At 44.2% G+C, this 17,808-nt stretch overlaps 1 long non-coding RNA gene across 3 annotated transcripts in view; it reads right to left on the bottom strand.

The window, feature by feature from the left end:
• Nucleotides 1-2,258: 2,258 nt before the first annotated feature.
• Nucleotides 2,259-17,808, bottom strand: part of LOC125697016 (uncharacterized) — a 170,839-nt gene continuing 155,289 nt past the window's right edge. Inside the window, exons 4-7 of one of the 3 annotated variants that reach the window (XR_007378647.1) lie at nt 10,719-10,805; nt 10,473-10,587; nt 7,495-7,581; nt 2,259-4,515 (exon numbers count right to left, since the gene is read on the bottom strand). This is a non-coding gene — a long non-coding RNA (uncharacterized LOC125697016). Of the gene's footprint in view, nt 4,516-7,494; nt 7,582-10,472; nt 10,588-10,718; nt 10,806-10,937; nt 11,136-17,808 lie in introns of those variants that run through there. The other 2 variants (XR_007378645.1, XR_007378646.1) reach the window with 2 other exon arrangements.

Raw genomic sequence — 17,808 nt, 5'->3', positions numbered from 1 at the left:
TGCAGGTTGCCTTTTCTCATGCGGTTCTGGTTACAACACTGAAAATGCAGGGCTGTCTCCTTCCCAGGCCATTTGTGGGGCTGGCAGGGAACCCACACCTCTTGCACTGGGCTCAGTGGGGCAGGCCCCACTGCCCCCAGATAACCTCAAACCTGGCAGCACTGAGCCTTGTGTGTGTATCTGAGGTAAGTAGAGTGAAATGAGCTTTGCTCTAAGGCAGCAGAAGTGTTTGACACGTTGCCTGCCTCAAAAGTTTCGTCCATTAAGCATCTGACATTTTTCTTCTTAATTCCCAAATGCATATTAAAAATTATAGGAAGCAAACCCACGAGACTGGCATCCTTGCCTTTTCCTGCTCTAGTCTCCCCTCCAGCCATCACAGTTAGGTGCAGGTGGCAGGCACTTCTCAGAACACTACTCTGAAGAACAACCACCTTGAAGAGACAAGGAACCTTTTGTAACACACTGCAATGCTGAACAGCTGTTTCTGTATGCTCTTCGGGAAGGAGGCGTATTTACCTGCAGTTTAGATTAGCTGGAATGTTGTCCATGACCTTGCAGCAATGTTTTATCAACTGCTGCATGGAGGAAGAGCCAGGCAGGGCTCTCCAAAACCTTCTCTGGGGCAAGGATGGGTGTTCACATTCTTTGACTTACAGTTTAGGCTGCGCATTTGCACTGGAGTCACTTGCTATCTGCCATGGTTGGGCAGGATCTGGCCTCCATTCACACAGTATGACTTGTGTTTTTCACACGTGTAGAAGTTCAAATTTGTTCAGGAAACTCCAGCTCTGCTGGAAGAGCAGGCAATTTGGGCCTGCAGCTGAGGGCCTGTGGACAGACCTCTGCCCTTGGATAGGGATGGCATTTGTAGAGGAAGAAGAAAGAGCTGCACCCGTAGTCCCAGCTCCTGTAGATTTCTTGAAAGCAGAAGACTCTGAGTGCAGAGTGAGGAGGGAAATATTCCAACCCCTGGGCTTGCAAAAAGGAAGCTTGTCCGGAAAGGGCATAAGAAATCCCCTTCAAATTTGGCATCAGAATCGCACATACCTTTCCAAAGCTTCACCCATTACAGACCTCTGGGTTCTGGAACACCAATTTAAAAAATCTTGGAAGATTGAAGAAATGCTTTTGGGTGGATTTCCAGCAGTTAATGACTTTTTCCCCACTGTGGTGCTGCTGCAAGAACACTTTTTCTTGTGTTAATTTGTTACTTCCTCTACTGATTCCAGAAAACAGCAATAAAGCACACAGCAGTGGAGTACAAACTACTGAACATTTAGAAGCCTTATACAAATAAGCTCATATTGGATAAGAAAATCTTGTTAGTTTTTACCTTGCCGGGATAATTTTGCCCCATCCAAAGATTCTGCACAGCTCTGCTACCTTCAGAGCTAGAGAGATTGCCATGAGCTGGAACACCAGATGAGCCTGCACAGCATCCACCAGGCTTGTCATGATGAGAGATGGGCTCATGTTAGCCAGTGTGCATGGGGAACCAGGGACAGTCCCACTAGGGCTTGTGTGGAGCCAGTGCTTGGGCAGAACCCCGAGGAAATGCATGCAATTTGCAAAACTCAGCCCTGGATGTTGGCATATCAGATGTGAAGAGAATTCAGGTCCCCTGCTTCCACTGCAACCAAGATTGCTTCTCAGATCGCTGCCTTGTAAGACTTCGACTTCAGCCTTTTACTGCCTTATATCAAAAAGGCGTCAGAGTCAACAAATGCACCTCAGTCCCCAAGCTGAAGATGCTGTGGCAGTGGTCTGGTACAGTGACCAAGCCTACTGTACGTATGGCCCCGAGATATAAATGTTAAGCACATTACATGGACGCTTATGAAACCTGAGGAGAATGCTCTGATGCCTTTAGCAAGGGTTGGGCTGAGGATTTCTTATTGAGATGCACACGGCAAAATGTAAGAGAGATAAAAGCATCTGCCAGAAGGCAAGCAGCAGGTCACAGACTGGGCAGGAATACCGTTGTGCCTCCTGAATGCAATAAGCCAGGGCTTTACCTACTGGCCTTGCAGTTAGTTCCTCAACATGGATTCCTCTTCTCTCTATCACACATTTCCACACATTTTCCACAGAGGGAAAAAGCAGCTGCTTTCACACGTAGCGATTTTTATATGACTAACTGTGAGGTTTCGTTGAAGACATCAGGATTTTGCTACCAACTACAGTAGTCACGTCTGGAAGTACTGGAGCATATGTTACACTAACTGCGGGGCAACTATTCACTGTGCATCTCTTAATTGCATCCATACAGCCAAGATGTTCCACTGCACATGGTCAATTCCAAATGAGCATGAATCTGGCTAATGAAACTAGAACACTAAGTGCTAGTCTTTATTGAAAACCTTATTCTTGCCAAATTTCAAGATTTTAGCGCTATCCCTTCCTGCACAAGGCCTGTCTGAATAATGATGGTTGATCGCTCCTGGAGTTGTGTGAACATTCACAACAGCATTTGTCATCTTCTCATTTAGTGTTTTTCTAAGAAAATAATTTTGCTGTCAACAAATCCCTTTCTTGAATGAAAGGCAAGTAGCTGAAGTAGCATGCTCAGAATAGGAATGGGTTTTTGTCCTCGCTTTGCCAAATTCAACAGTGCTTCAGAGCTTAACATCCAAAGTATCACAGGGAACTAGAGGATCAGCAACATGTGAATTCTTGCTCAGCCAATGGCAACTATCAGTATTCCATTACGGCAATTAACCACGAGGTTGCTTGATTTTTCTTCTATTCTGTGAGAGTTGCATCCTGTGGACTACTGTTCAGACATTGGTATCTATCACATAACTTTTCTTATCTTTAGGTATATGAACATGTATTTTGTTAACCCTTTTTCCTTATTACCAAACCAAAGCTAGACTGACTTACTCAAATCCATTTGTGCATTTTATGGTCAAGAGATAATATGATTGCATGAGAGTCTTCTTAGAGCTGAGGAGCTGAGTTTAATGTTTTTCAGGGTTTTTTTCTGAGTAACAGAAGAACAGAATGAAACAGAATAGAATTGAAGTTGGGACACAAAAGGCACAGGACAAATATGCAAACAGAGCATGTACTTTTGTTTGCCAACATGCTGGACAATTCAGCAGCTGCAGTCTGAGGGCACGTGGTTTCCCTCTTCTGGTGAACAGATTACTTCAGATGAAATATTCCAACATTTAAGCTCTTCTCCTTCAAATTACAAGGTCATCTGTAGAGATCAGACTTTGTAAATCATCTTTAATCATTAGACCATTTATCATTTCCTTCACTCACAGCTTCCCTTTTTGCTTCCATGAAATCATCTATGGTGGCTGAGTCACGAAAAACCATTCTCACACATGATGCTTCATTGTATGTACGCCAAGGTGCTTCATTCTTTGGAGATATATACTAAGAGAATTTTTTGTTCGTGTGGTATTTTGTTGATTCTTAAGAAAATGGAGCAAGCATTTTGGCTGCAGAGCTGGCGGTGGGCTGCTTCTGTGAGTCAGACTTGGCATTCGCAGATACAAGGATGTGCTGCCAGTTCATTGCTGGATCACACCTGGCTGGGAGAATTCAGCTGTGTGTTTATTCACTGGGAGCAGAGAGTCAGCAGGAGGTACTGAGCAGAGCACACAATTCCCTTCTTTGGGAAAAGCTCTTTTACTGTGATGTTATATCAGGTCATCCTGGATTAATATCTCAAGCAAATAGTTTTATATCTTTTGTACCACGCAGTTAAAAGCACGAGCTGTTTAACCTCACTGCCGGAGCAATAAATGGCTATCAGCATCAATGCCCATTTGCTGATATGCTTTCAGAACAAAGCATAAATTAATTTCTCTAGACAGGAATGCTCATGAAGAGTTAGACATCAGGGTTTAAAGTAAGTATTAATATGAATACAAAAGAAGCAATTACAATTTATGGAGGATAGTTTAATTGGTTTTCCTTTATAGACACATATGCACATACGTGTTACTTGTGCAAAATGGCAGGTTTATTAATAGCTATCTTTGAGCAGTAGAAGGTCTAATTGTTTTTGTTGTTGCTGTTGTTGTTTTTAACCTGGGGTTGGAGAAAGTTTATTTCACAGCGGCAGGGCACTTCCTTTTCTTTGACTGTGGCTCCAGGCTTGACACTGGCAATCACTCTGTTGCTTCAAGTGTTTTCTGTAAAGAAGATAGCTCTTCAGGAATTGCTGAAATGACCTTCAATGGCCAGGAGGAGACAAACCCAGTGGAAGGGTCACCTCTCAGTCTGAGGGGTTTTAAGACAGGTACTATGGGCAGAAACTAACAGTGAGTCAGGGATTTTGCACATGAAGAGATACAAGCTGCTGCCACACAGGTATAAGATGTTTAATTGAACAGATATTCTCTTAGCATGGATGGAAGGGTTCCTGAGGTTTTCTGAGGCATTTTTCTCTCCTTCAGGGTGACAAGTTCAGCCTTTTCAGCTTTTCTCAGTTTTCCTGAATCACAGACAGCACTGGCAGCTGTGCAGAACTGGTGGCTTGGTCCTGCAGTGGATCTGCAAAGGATAAATTAGTTGGATTGCACATGGGTGTATGTCTCTCCTTACAATAATCACACTGGAGGATCATGGCCATCATCTGGAGCTTCTAAAAACAACACTTCCTCATCTGTTTGCCTAGCTGATGCATAACACATATTTACATAGGCTCTCATCTTAGGAAGTTTCATCATCTCTTGTGTAGGAGAATGCTGACATGATGTTTGCACCATAAATGTTTCAGATTCCACACGTGCTTTCAATAGCCCGTTATGATTCTGCAGGCAAAAATATCTAAATACCACTGTACTACAGGGCAAAATTAAAAGTTGTCTATTTCTCAGTGGCATTTTCCAGCTTATTGTCTGATTTGCAAGGTCCTGGTGTTCAACTGTTGGTTCTGTTGTTTAAGCATGAATAACTCACAGAGGCTAACAGAATTATTCATGTTGTCAAAGTAAAATCTCTGCATTTTCAGCAGTAAGATGTTTGGCTGATTCATCAACATGTCTAAAAACAGGATTAACTTTAAGGGTGTGAAATGCAGAAGGCAATAGGACCACTTGCCCACTTTAATTTCTTGGCTCAGAGCTTAACCCCATAGTTGAAGTCTAAGCACTAACTACAGACTCAAAATCTGTAATCTGAAATTTAGGAAGCATGCATCTTCAGGCTGGGTTGAATTGGGATCAGTTAGCTGGGGACAGTCGCAATAAAAGGAGCAGATGGATGTAGTCATAGCTGGGACAGGATTGTTTCCCAAGCCCAACCATGTTTTCTAGCTTCTGTGCAAACTGGGAACACCAGCAGCATGAAGCTAGCACAATGGAAGCCTCATAGATCCCCCTTCCCTCCTTCCTCAGTTATTCCTTGAAATGGTCACTAAAACCAATTCAATACATTTTCTGGCTCCTAACCTCTAGTTATGATTATTTTTTAGCCAAAATCAGTATGAGCTGGATATACAGGCAACAGTTTCTCAAGCCATCAGAATGTGTGGTTAATACCAATTATTATATTCATGTTTTCCCTTCTTGTATTACCTCTTGGGTTTTTTTTTTTCGGTCATCATATGCTTAACCAAATTGAGAAATCAAACATCCTGCATTCAAGATCCATTTGGACAACATTAACACAAAATTATGCTTTAGTCAACAATGATAGAGCAAAGTGTTGAGTATTCTGTGCTGACATACACATCACTGAAGGAAGCTTACAGAAGTAAGAAATCTTTCAGTGGTGTACTAATATTGTTGTTACTTTCCACAGTACTATGCCTGAGCTGAGGCCTCCAAATTGCACTCAAGAAATGCCTCAAATTGCGCTGAGAAAACTTGGAGAATCTCAGTCTTAAAGAGTTTTCAGTGTCTCAGCAAGCAGAATAATTGAGTCAGTCAACACAAAAGTACTGGAAATGCTGGCTCCAGACCACAAAGTTCAGGCAGATGGGGAGCTAAGGAGGTAAAAGTCTGCTTTAGAATTAGCAGAGATCAAATAGATTTGGCAAAATCAAAAGAAATTACTCTCTAAAACTGTTCCCAACAAATTAGTAAGTTTCAGTGTTCAAGTTGATTTTAGGCAGCCAGAAATAGCAGTAAGGCTAATTGCTAGGACACTTGCAGTAGGTGGTATGTTGTCTGCTGGGCTCCACAAGAAACTGTTCATCCATCAACTTTTTGAGAAATGTGAAAGTTTCATAATCATACTTTAACTCCATTAGCTAGCATACAACAGTATTTATATATAAATAGAGACCTCAGACAGATTGCAGAGAAGGATAATTATGGTGGTTTCTTTACCACTCTGACAACTTGGTTGCCCAAGGACATGGACTTAGTCAATATGGAACACTGTGAAATGACAAATGAATGCTTAAGGAAGGTATTTTCACTAACTCTATCTGGTTAGATAAAATCTCCAAGTAATTGTAACTAAAATGTAAGTAACACCAAATCCCCCAGTAATTTCAGTACCAACCCTCTTAAGGCTAGAACACAATAAGAAGGAATAATTTATCATCTGTTACCTGCTTAAAAGGGATCTCAACAGACGCAACAGTCACACAAATAATTTATTTTTATGTTTATCCTAAGCTTTTTGCTAAAATGTTCCATCTCTCCTTTCTGAGGGAAAAGGCACGTGAACGGAGGCTGGGACTGCAACAAAGCTAAGGAGATGGACACTAAACAGGACGAGCAGAGCCAGCTTGAGGAAAGCTTTCTGAACAAGGCCAGTCAATGCTGCTTTGAGAATAAATAGCTGTCATAGTCCCTAGTCCCCATAAGATTTCTGCTGGCACACTTTATTTCATTGCACTTTGAAATCTAAAGGACTCTTCAGGAATGGAAGGTTAAACATACACATAAGTGTTCTCTAAGCCAAAGCCTAATTTGACTAATTTCTCCTAGGCTGATAATCAAATACTAAATCGCCCTAGCTCTTGGAGCAAACATTTCCCCCTAAGGACAAACCTCTTCACTGAACAATAGATCAGAAGTGAACTGGCACTCCGGAGTTCAAGGAAGACCTAAGGAAATTAATTCAGTTAGAGCACAGCAATTTGGAGGTAGCAGAAGGATGGCAAATCCCACTCCGTTTCCTAATCTTCCCCAAAGGAACGTATTTATTACAAACTCTTAAAATCACCTTTTGATAACGCTGAACAGCCTGTGAGGGGCCCATTAAGGCATTCAAGGCAGACCCATTTTAATCCTTAATACCACTTGAAGATTATCCATTTTAAATGGCCTTGCAGAGCTTATCATAATTTTGCAAACTATTAAAAAGTTTCTCATCTATCTGATGAGAAACATGGGCTCCTCCAGCCTGCCTGACAGAAAACATTGTATCTGTGGCTGTGATTCCAGCTGTGGCAACTCAAAATCTCAATGGCACGGAGGCTCTCAGTTTCACTGGGAAGACATAATGCATTGTAGCCATCTGGGTAACCTCTGCTCCTTGCAAATCTGTGAGAAGGACCATTGCAACTGCACTTACTGTATGTAGGGTTGTGACAGCATCTCTTGATGCTTTGTTGGATTCAGTAGCTCCACATCGCTCCTAAGCTCAGGTGAGATAAACAGGCTGGAAAAGGAGAGAAAGAAAGTGAAGATAAGTCCAACCTCCACAAATGTGCAATGGAAAGAGCCTGAAATGCAGAGGCACCTGGTTGAACCTTGACTGGCTAATTCCCTCTAGCTGCTGCCCAAAGAGCATGGGGGATAGAGGAGGGCATGCCCACACTGTCTGACTGCTGCCTCGGAGGAAAAGTCAGCATGCCTGGGACCTGCTGACTTGGCATTTTGCAGTTGCAGGATGTGGCTCCTTCTCATTCCTTCAGTTGCCTTCACTAGATGAACGACTGCCACATTTAGAGGGCTAAATGCTACAAGGAAAGAAACGTAAGCTCAAGAGGAAAGTGCAGCATTGTTTGTTTGCCCTGCAAAGCAGACAAACCCAGGAGAGCAACCACAGCAAACCAAAAATCAGACAAGGCATGGGATGACTGGGAAGGGTTGGAAAACAGGGGGCTAATAACCCCAGACTGTGCCAGGTAAGCAGGGCTTCTCACACCGCAGCACCAACAACATATCAAAATCTGACCTGCAGCACCATCCTGGGCTGGTGAGCAGAAAGGCATTCAAGCTGAAACTGAGCAAATAAGAAGTGAGGGGAAGCTGCCAGACTCATTTTCACTGGGGATCTGAACCACAATTCAGCCCAGGTGACATTTTACATATTTTCACCATTGTTTTTGTTTAATTTGTGAAAGCAATTACACAGCCAATTGAACAGTGTAAAGCAACTGCTGCAATAGTCAATATCTCAATGAGGTACAGTGCAGTGTGGCTTTTCCAGTTAGGATATTCAGGCATAGCCCTACGGAATCTGTACCATCCATCACTGACACTGCCATCTGGCTTACCTGATCCTCCCCAAATACAGCTTGCGCTGAACAAACGTGACTTTTCTTTGGGCCCCTTCTGAGGAAAATGAGGCAATGAAACACCCTGTACTGGTAGCTACATGGACAATCCTAGCTGGCATTGTCAGCTCTTAATTGAAGTGTGACTGAGCGTAGCTAAGTGCCCAAATACACTGGGCCTCTCAGTGTTCACTTTGATGTCAGCAATTGGTTGTTCACCCCACTGAATTGCATAGTGCAAACATGTAACACAGGCCCCTCCAGGACTACTCCACTCTTGTCTCCCCTTCAGCTGTGCTACTCCAATTTTTATTGCTGTAGCTGAACTCACTTTTCAGTTGGAACTGAATGGGTGCAGCCTTAGTGACCTTACCCCTTCATCCTTCAATGCAAGGAATTCCCAAGCTGGTAGAAGAGCTGAACCTGGCTAAAAAGCAAGGAAGAGCCCTGCCTGGCTGGAGTAGACTTATCTACCGGCTCTAGTGCAGGCAGGTAAGTCAAGCAGTACTCCTCAAGGAACAGCACAGGACTGCTTGTCAGGGTGGGGCAGGGTGCATGAGTTGTGCAGGTGTCAGTAAAGTGCACCTGGTCTGGTGCGAATCTATGTTCAACAGTGTGCTTCAAAGAACAGGACTTGTGAACCGTTAACAGGGAGCCTGGGGCAGAGCACAAAGTTTAACCCCAAAGTCCTGAATCTGAAATGCTCCCTTTTCTCCTCATCCCTGTACAAACCACTTCCCAGAACCTAAGCAGGTATTTCCTACCATGGTCCTCAACAAGCACAGTAGCTTGGATGTGCTGGTATATTTTTGTGTGTATCTCAGAGAATTTTTGCATCATTTCCTAGCAGGTAATAAATAGTTTAGAGCAGATAACTAAACAGAAGCTACAGTATTCGAGCTCAACATTGTGGCAGTTGCTTGTCAGAAAAGACAGAAAGCAGCTCTGTGACCCACGTGGTACCAGTGCTGCACACAGGTCTGCACGGATCTAATCTTTCTACTCAAATTTAATTATAGCAAAATTGCAGTTGGCATTATAAAGCAAGTTTAACGTTAAGAAAGACGTGTGTATTTTGTGCATCTTCTCAGGAGATAGCTGCTTTTAGAGTGGGATCAGTTTCTGTTATTGGTTGACCTCCTTGAACAGCCAAGAGGAGGGAGCTGGATTCTATTTTGACTCAGGCTTAAGTCAGCAGGGTTTGAGGCTCTGTGGAAGGATTTGAGGGACTGCTTCCCTCAAATCCTTCCACAGAGCCTCAAAACCTGCTGTTTTCTGTTTCTCTTTGCTGTGGTGTGGCATAAGAGCCCCTCCTGCCCCACAGGCTCCTACTGGGACTGAGTCACCAGGACCTGCTGCTGCCAGGTCTGTGATGGCCCACCTCGGTGACTCAGGTGAGCTGCTGAGGTGGTGTAGCACTGCCAGTAGAGCAGGAGATGACTGTGCACACCAGTATGCTGGGAGCTGGCGGTAGTGCCGCTGTGTTACCGATGATAAATAGCCCATGTCACTGCAGTAGCTGGTCTCCAGATTGAAGCAGACTTCTGCGAATCAGCAGGGTCAGCATTTGAAAAGCATGTGAATATTGTGCACTTGTAAATATTTGAGCACATCTGTTTAGCTCCCTCTCAAAAACCACTGGGAAAAACTACTTCACATTGTGCCATGCAATGCTGTTACCCTGCTCTAATTGTCAAATCTGTTGAGTGTTTTTCTCATGCGCACAAAAATTAAAAATTACTATCCTCATTCATGATTAATTCAGCTGCAGTGCTGCACTGGGTCACACCGCATTTTTTTAAAGTATTAAATTCCACCTCATAATAAGAGTTTTAATTAACTTTTTGCTAGTTCGTCTTTTTTCCCCCCTTCACAGGGACTCAGACAATCTCCAGAGCTGCTTTCCCCACAAACGTCTCACTGGATGCTGCTGTGACAGTGATGGGGCACCAACCTGGCACTATGAAAATGGTCAGCACAAGCCACAGGACCTCTCCAAGGCCTCCTTGCTAGAGGCCTAAGGCCAGTGGCCTGCCCGCACACAGCTTACCTGAACAGGGGATGGCAGAGCTCTAACAGTCAGCAGTTCTGAATTGCCTGAGACGAGCACTTGGCTATTACTTCAGCCCAAATCTTTTAGAGGGTATGGGTCTTTCATAGTCAATCTATGGAAATCCAAAGGAGAACTTCAGAGGAACAGCATTCCCGCCTCTCGGTCTATCGTGTTTCTGTACAAGCACGTGTCCTCCTTCTAGCACTTGGTGCTCCCCAGGACTGCCCCAAACTGTTCACATACCTCTTTAGGATTTGTAGATGGACTTTCCAAAGCAGGCATACTTTTGCAGACAGGAAGAGTCACAATTCCTTCTTCCTCAAGCTGGCCCTGATAAGTAGAAAGGAAAGCTGTTTAATAACTGTATCATTTTTAGAACAGAGAAAAAGGCAAAAGGCAAAGAAAACAGCATGGAAAGAAGATCTATAGAAGATCCAACTCCCTCTTAGAAGTTTCATGAACCTTTCTGGAGCAATGTGATTTTCAGACTCAGAAGTGATTGAAGCGCCCAGAGCCAGGTGGGCTGGAGAAGGCCTGGAACTTTAGTTCTTGCGAGCAGAGCACAAGCAAGCACTGAAAAGAGCAGCAGAGGCCCTGACACTGCCCTGGTGAGAGCTGCCCAGCAACATGGTCTTGCTGGCTCTGGACAGCTTCTCCTTGCAGGACCAGCCCTTACTCAGTAGATCTCAGATTTTTCTGACCTTGGCAGTATTACAAGGGTCATATTTTCACATGGCTGGATTGCTCCTGAACAATTTCTCCAATGTATTAAGCAGAAACATGCATTCTGTCAGCATCAGACATGTCTAATCTCTCCACCTGCTTTATCCCCCAGCAGTCACACTCAGTCTCTGTTGCATGGAAAATCCCACTGTCCTTTCTCTGTTAGGTAGCAGATTCTGGCTGCAGGCTGAGGAAGTGCTCCCTCTCCCCTCCCTGCCTAAACTCACTTCCCCCACAGGCCTGCTCTGACAAGTTTTGGGGCATGGCTGGTACCAGTGAGAGCTTGAAACCCTCTGGAGGAATGAAGAGTGCTGCAGGAGGGGTATCTCCACAAGTAGTGAGGGGCCATCGTCTTGGACCCTCCTGCCTCTTCCTTTCTGCAGACTCACTGTTTATGATTTCATAACTTCACTTAGCCTTATTTAATGTTTAACATTTCACATCTTAACTGAACTAATAAGTAACTTATGCTGGTCACACAGTAGTGTATTCCCTGAGCACGTGCCAGCATGCTTCCTGCTAACAAAATGGTGCCCTCACAAAATGTTTGGAGTGCCCAAGTAGGAATTTCTAACTGTCCTCCCTGCAGAGATCCCCAGCTTGCTCACAGTCCCCCATTCACAGCCCTTCCTAATGCCATCCCATGTAGCCTACTGAGCTGGGCAGGCTTCAGGAGAGGCCATCCCCATACATGCACATGGAGGTGCTTCTGTACTACACTCAGGCTCTGCTCTAGCAGCCCAGTAGGACACATTTCATTACAGTAATTTCTGACACTGCCTTGCTGTGTATTTGAACACGGCGCTCATTCACCAGCTCCCACCCGAGGGGACATGGAACACTCAGCAAGAGCAGAGGTGATGTTGGTCTGCTGTCACACATGACACCTTGCAATGCCCACTGTTCTTCTGTTTCTTTGTGTGTGATTTCATTCCTTGGAAAATCCCTGATGCTCTGGAAGATCCCTGATGAGAGATTTCATTTCATTTTCTATTTTTCTGTCACAACAGTTGTGTGTTCACAGTAGCTTTGCTCTGGCTCCTGTGTGATCAGTATGCTACCAGCCATATTAGAATAGGCTTGTATAATGACTAGGGCAACATTAAAAATGTCAAAATTGTACTTGTCTACTTCCTGAGCTTTTTTGCCCTACTTTGGTGTCACACCTTACACACCCCTAGGATGGGCAAACCCTCTCCAGGCTTTCCTGTACAGCCTACTGAACTGTGTCAGCCATTTGGTCTGAAACACAGCCCTTTTCTGCTTGCAGTTTGCACTGGGGATGCTTCAGTGGTTCATACGTGAGCATACCCAAAATACCGCCATGAGGAATTCTCCAAGAAAACATTTGTGCAGAAAGAGCTGCTCCTTCGAGCTCTGTAGCACAGGCTGAGAATTAGTAAGTGTTCTGTGAAATAAAAGTAAGAAGGATCACTCCAATGAACTATAGCTGATGTTTGCAGCTTTATTGCAAAGCTGTGCAATATTTGGACACTTTACCACTAAAATTAATCAAAGACGCGCATTTCAGTCCCCTAGGCTGATTTGTAAATACGATTGTGTGTCTCAGGTGTACACTGCATATGTGTAATTGTCAGATCTAGTTTGTTTTGAATAGATTCAAGGTAAGATAAAGCAGAAAAAAAATGCAGCCACCCAGGTATATCCTGTATTTGGTAGCACGAAGAGCAACATCCACTTATCTGCCTGACACCCATCCGAAAGCGCTCAGCAATCCTGTACGTTCACCTTACAGGCTGTTCCCAGATGGAAAATAGCATTTAAGAGTGACTGGTAAAAGCAGAGCTGAACCCACACATCTCTAAGAACCTGTCTCTACAGACAGTGTAATTCGTATTAATCTTCAGCCACCCTTCTCTGTCATGGCTGTCCCCCCCAGCCCAGCTGCCAGTCTCATGCCATACACAGCTTTATGCCCAAAGCACCATCATGCTTTAACAAAGAGGACACAGGAAGACGCAGTAGTACAGACAAGCTTATAAACAGGACAAGCTTAGCCTAAGCTGGCCAAAAAAACAGTACCAAAAGACTCCTCAGGAGTTTCCTGACTGCTCAGCGTGGTGAATTATAATGGATAAGCAGGAAGGAGAACTCCTCAGTGCAGTGTCCAGAGGAGCCTCTGGCTATGTCAAAGAATAAAATGGCATTCCCCAAATAAGAGTTAAATACAGCTGCTTAGAATCATTTTCAGTTGATTTTTCTTCATAAAAGGCCATTATTAAGATCTGAAAGTTAACAAAAGAAACCATTTTCACCAGATCTGGAAAAGAAAATTTGGAAACATACTTTTTCTTTACTTAATGACATTTCTTTCTCTTCCTTGCCCTCCTCACTTCTTCTGTGGTGGCAAACAAAATAAAGTGTAACAAAAGAGAGGAAGGAAAGAAGTGGGAGGAAGAATATTCAAAAAAAAAAAAAAAAAAAAAAAAAAAAAAGAAGAAGAAAGCAAGGATGCAAAAACAAATAATAAAGAATGGAATAACAAAAACAGAGATCTTTCATCTGCAATTATTTTCCCAAAATTTCAATGAAAATATTCAGGAAAACAAAATATTACTAATTTTCTCTCCAGAGGTTTTTGAATGGTTCAGCATTCTTCCCCAGCCGGGTTTCCTCCCATTGGTTTCCTCTCTGAGCCATTGTGATGAGTGGTGCAGGAACTGTTCCACCAGCACGGGAGCCAGGGAATGGGCCACCACGCCATCAGAGGACACATTGCTGGGATTAGGAAATCACTAGCACCAGGCTGAGCCCAGCAAGCCTTAGCAGGAGCACACTGGCTATCCTGTCTCTCTGCATTTCAAAATCAGTTCTGTGTAGTATGGGATGTCTGGGATTTAAACAGCTCTTAATGTCAACCTCTGATAAACTGTGCATCTAGAAAGACAAACTCAAAAACTGAGGAGCACCTCTGCCCAAGTTAGCCTCCTGCAAAGCATTCACAACATGTGTCCTGTGCCCATCCAGGCTGGTAGAGGTACACGTGCAAACTAAACTGTGGGACTGAGGCTGGGACTGGTGCAGCTAGCCCTGCACCATGCTGGTGCCCAACCTTCAGGTGGTCTCCCTTGCTGCCAATGAGAGGGCATGTGTCAGGAGAGAGGGTGCTGGACTTCTACCACCAGCAAGAAGTGCTGGCTGATGGAGCCCTGCGAGCACTGATCTGAACAGCTTGCGAACCATTACTATCTAGAAGTGTCAAGTAAGATTAGAACAAACATCAAGCAAAGATGAAATAAACAGCTATTGTATGGGCAGAAATGGATTTTCAGTTTCCACAGTAAATAAAATAATGTGCTGTCTTAGTCAGTGCCCCTGTGATGATACAGTTTGCAGGATTTTTACTGGCAAGCTGCCATACTTACTTTCATTTATCTGCCTCAAAGCACCATTTCAAAAAGTGCAAAAGCATGTTGTTGATAGAGTAGATTGTTTATAGCTGAATTGAGTATTTCAGAACAACATGCATTGTAATAAAGTGGGGGAGGGGACGAGGAAGCCAGCACAGCTGCAGATTCTTGAATCCTTTGTCAAAAAATCAATGCCAGAAAGCTGAGATATATTTATTCTGTCTCAGGAAATGCAATACGCAACCCCCTTGCTGCTCCACTCCATGACAAGTGCTAACAAAGGCCCGGAAGTCCTGCAGGTCTACATTACCTTGCACTGACGATGGTGCTGGTATCTCCAGAGCTCCACAATAGCTCTTTGGTGGCCAGTGAAGGCCAGAGATCCCTTATTGTAGAGCCCTTTTCCACCTCTGTGCTGCTCCTCAACGATGCATCTGGCACAGGAATTCCATCAGCAAGAGATAGGAGTAGGGTATTAAAAATAACAGTGCGAAGAAAATGAAGGTGCTTCAAGAGCAGAGGTGTGCAGGCTCAGTGACCTGCCACTGCAGGAGGCGGTCAGGCAGAGCGTGATGAGAAGCCAGAACAGCCCTTGCAGTGATGGCTGGGGCAGAAAAGTGGCTTGCCTGAGTTCACCAGTCTGCCTCTGTGTTCACAGCGCCTTCAAGAAGGCAGTTAGGTTGGAAATACTATGCTCCATGTTGAAGAACATTATGAAAAGCACACGCCTCTGGAGGCTTCCACTGCCAACAAGGGCTGGTTTCCTCAGCACAAACAATAAACGGCTGACGAGTGAGGACTTAGTTCCCTTGAGACCGTAGCATCTAAACAAATAGCAGGCTGAAAAATATGAGTGAAATTAAGGTAAAAAGAGAGCGTCACTTCATGGGAGGATAGACTAAACTACAACCCAGTCAGAGGACATGGGTAGAAAATGAAATTCCTTTTCCAGCTTCATTGGACTCAGAAGCAAAACGTATCACACTCCCACCATGCTGGCGCAGAGCAGCTTCTTTGGCTGCTACTATTCCTTCAGCTGGCTGGAGGTGACAGTGGGAGGGCACCAGACCACCTGGCCTGGACGAAACCAGCCTGAGTTTCTTCCTCAGTTTGGCTTCTCACATGCCCTATGGGCCCCATGCTGGTTGGTGCTGCATGGGGGGGTGGCTTCTGGCTGCCCGAGGCCTAGCCTGGGCCAGGAAGCTGCTGGGCCTGGGGGTGGCCCTGTAGCTGCTCAGCTACAGGGGTGACCTCACCTTGCCATGTCCCCCATGGCTTGCCCTTGGCCCAGCCAACACCAAGTGCCCTCAGTGTGCTTGCTGAGGCATGCTGCTCTCAGGCACATGGGATTCCAAGAGATGCTGAGGTCCCTCAGCTCCTTCCGTCAGCAGGAGCTCCCAGAGGCACTCAGCACCCCAAAGCAACACTTGATCCTTGGCCGAATCAAGCCCCATTAGCATATTTCCAGGCATTTACAGATCCCATATTTTCTACATTAATATTTAACCCACCAAGTCTTTCAAAGCCCATCTTCCCAAACCTCAAGTTCCCAGATGCTTTTTAATGCCCTTCTCAATAGAGCAATAAAAGTCTGATATTTTATTACTCCCATGAATTATTACCCTAATTTGTAATTTGCCAGACTTTTTTAAACTTCAAAATCTGTACTGTATTTTCCCACACACACAAAAAAAAATGCTGTGTGCGACACATTTTTCACTAACAAGTTGAAGCCTAATATTTAAATAGACACAATGATTTTTCTGAAAGGGTGCACTATCTTTGTCACACTGCCAGCGAGGTTGTTTTATGTCACCCCAAATCATGTTTAAAGGTTTTCCTAAAATAGAAAGGATAACCTAGAACTGTACACGAAAGACTGGAAGCAGAATGAAATGGTTATACATTCTTCTAAACTTTGATGTAACATAAACTTCCAGGATGGTTTATAGGCACCTTTTTTTTTTTTTTTTTTTTTAAAAGAAGTAAGCATCTTGGTTATCTGGAATGCAGATGCTGGGCAAATTCAGAAGCTCTGGCATGCCTGCAAGCTGTGCTCCCTATGCAGTAGACGCCAAAGATAATGGAGTGAAAGACGCTCAAGATCTCATCCAGCATCTGCTGAAGTTAACAGACTATGTGGAGCTGAGGATCATGCCTCCAAGAGCACCTTCCTGCTCATGAACTCAAGACATGGCTAGATCAAGAAAAACATAAAAATGAGGTGGGTCAAATTGGTCACAGCAAGCAGCAACGCTGATGTCCATGTCAAAAGTTGCCACAGTTTTGTGCAGAATGCTTTGTTAGCAACTTGCCTGCCAAGACAACTAAAGCTTTTACTATTCTACATGGAAACACGGCATCATACTTGCTGTAGTCAACAGCCTCTGCTGTCCAGGAACAAGCAGCTTGATCATTCATGGAGTACAAGCTACATTTGAAGACTGAACACTAAACATTCAATGGCTGGACAAATCTGAGACAGAAACGTGAGAGCGCCTTAACTGGAGAGCCTGTATTTGTTCAGAACTGAAAAAAATGAAATAATTTCTGTATTCTTTTCTAGAGATCATTTTCCACTATGACAAAGATCTGTCCTGCAGTGAACCTGTCACAGTTTATTTTTGGATGGACAAGGGCTTTGGATACTAAACTCTCCTCAGAGAGGAGTGATTCCTAGTGATGGAAATGTATTTCCACAAGGGCATGGATGAGAGGGTTCTTCACAGGAGGAAATGCCCACCAGTCCTTTCTACTTTCTGATCAGCTCAGTATGCCATACAGGACCAGTAGTGGAGCTTAGCCTTAACAGGGACAACTCGATCCCCAGAGAAGGAAGTGTATGACCAAGATGTTATAATCACAGTATAATTGTGCATAATCAATAGATATCAAGATGCTATAATCGCAATATAATCAAGAGAGTAAGGCAAGGCAAACAAGGATCACAAAAAGAGAATAAGTGGAAGAGCTTACCCTTGGGTTGAGCTCACCAGAAGATACCAAAAGAGGGGATCTCCAGAAGAGATCCTTCCCCACTGGTAGCCAGCTCTTAAATAGGTCCAGGAGGGGGGGGAGCCTGGCTCCACCCCTTCCGGCAGCACAGGTGAATTGCCTTCACCTGTGCTCCTCTGGCTGACTCATGGCTCACCTCAGGTGATCAATCAGAGGTTCAGGCTGTGACTCAGCAGTTCCCATACAGGAAGCAAGCAAACTGCTATCTGAACCGCCATGGACTA

The sequence above is a fragment of the Lagopus muta genome, chromosome 8 (genome assembly GCF_023343835.1).
Source record: "Lagopus muta isolate bLagMut1 chromosome 8, bLagMut1 primary, whole genome shotgun sequence".
Lineage (NCBI taxonomy): Eukaryota > Metazoa > Chordata > Aves > Galliformes > Phasianidae > Lagopus > Lagopus muta.
This window is presented reverse-complemented; position numbering and strand designations above follow the sequence as displayed.